At 48.3% G+C, this 1,176-nt stretch overlaps 1 protein-coding gene across 1 annotated transcript in view; it reads right to left on the reverse strand.

The window, feature by feature from the left end:
• Nucleotides 1-481, reverse strand: part of LNPK (lunapark, ER junction formation factor) — a 71,495-nt gene extending 71,014 nt beyond the window's left edge. Inside the window, exon 1 of the mRNA XM_077751207.1 lies at nt 220-481. The gene's annotated coding sequence lies outside the window, so the exon portion shown is untranslated. The remainder of the gene's footprint in view (nt 1-219) is intronic.
• Between the last annotated feature and the right edge of the window lie 695 nt (nt 482-1,176).

Here is a 1,176-nt window from a genome sequence, read left to right on the forward strand (position 1 = left end):
CCCCCCAACACCCCCCGCCCCCCCCCCCCCCGCCAGGGGGCGCCGCGGCCGGCGCGCGCGCCGCTCCCCGGTCACGTGACTGTGACCCGAGCGGACGGGGGGGGCGGGCCAGTCGGGCGGTTAGCCCGGGGTGCCTGTCTCTCATTCTTCCGCGGCTAAGCAAGCAGGGTGCTCCTCGTCGTGTTTCAGGGGTACACTGCCATTTATTCTGAGTCTTACCAATTACATTTACTTCTTACTCTTCCTCTGCCCCCTATTCTTTTCAAGCCTGTTCTGTCCTGTCTCACTGGAGAATGGTCCTAGACTGCCGCGAGAGAGACGAGTGCGGTTGAGGGTGGAAATGAGTGCATCCGGAAGGACTCTGCCTTGAGGAGTCCCAGTTCAGCTGTCATCCAGCCGGCAGCAGTGCAAGCTAATAGTACACAGCTTAGAAGAGGCCAGTTCCCAAACAAGCCAGTGGAGAAAATTCAGCCTAGGCCCCAGGAGTGCTTGAGGCTTTTATCACCAGGGGACGTCAAAAAGGGTCATTTGATGACAGGTCGCTTACCTCACCCGTGTGTGGTAAGCTTCAAGGGCCAACATGGTGTTGATTTCAAACCCGTGTATGGCATAAGCTGAGTTTTCTATTTCAAAACTCTTACCTCGAGAATACACCCTTCATAGGTTATGATTCGTGGGCCCGCGAATAAACCACCCAGGCTACATTCACCTCAGATTTGAAAATTGGCTAAAGAGCGTTCAGTTTCCTGGTCAACTGGAAATGATAAGTCTATGACATTGTCAAACAAATGACAAACAAAAGATACTTGAACCACACAAGGCAACAGTGGAGAAGGGTAGAAAAAACAAGCAAAAGCAAAAGTGTTACCTCTGTGACCTGTCTTAACTCTTTGTGCGAACATTTTTTGTGGAATTTTTTTTTAAGTTTTTAGTTACATAGGCGTTTTAAAATAATGTTTCTGTGAATTTTAAAGACTATAATTGTGTGAATGTGCTACATTTAAACTTTGACAGTGCGAGCAAATAAGGTGAAGTAGAAAGCTGAACATAGGACCTAGTTGGTAAGAATATACTGGAAGCTACCAGATAATTCACTGTGGAATTCCTTGTCCTAACTTACAGCATTTTAAGCTTGAAAGGATGAAGGGCAGGGAGCCAGAGTTTACTTCTTGTGTA

Source organism: Crocuta crocuta, unplaced genomic scaffold (assembly GCF_008692635.1).
Source record: "Crocuta crocuta isolate KB4526 unplaced genomic scaffold, BGI_CrCroc_1.0 scaffold219, whole genome shotgun sequence".
Taxonomy (NCBI): domain Eukaryota; kingdom Metazoa; phylum Chordata; class Mammalia; order Carnivora; family Hyaenidae; genus Crocuta; species Crocuta crocuta.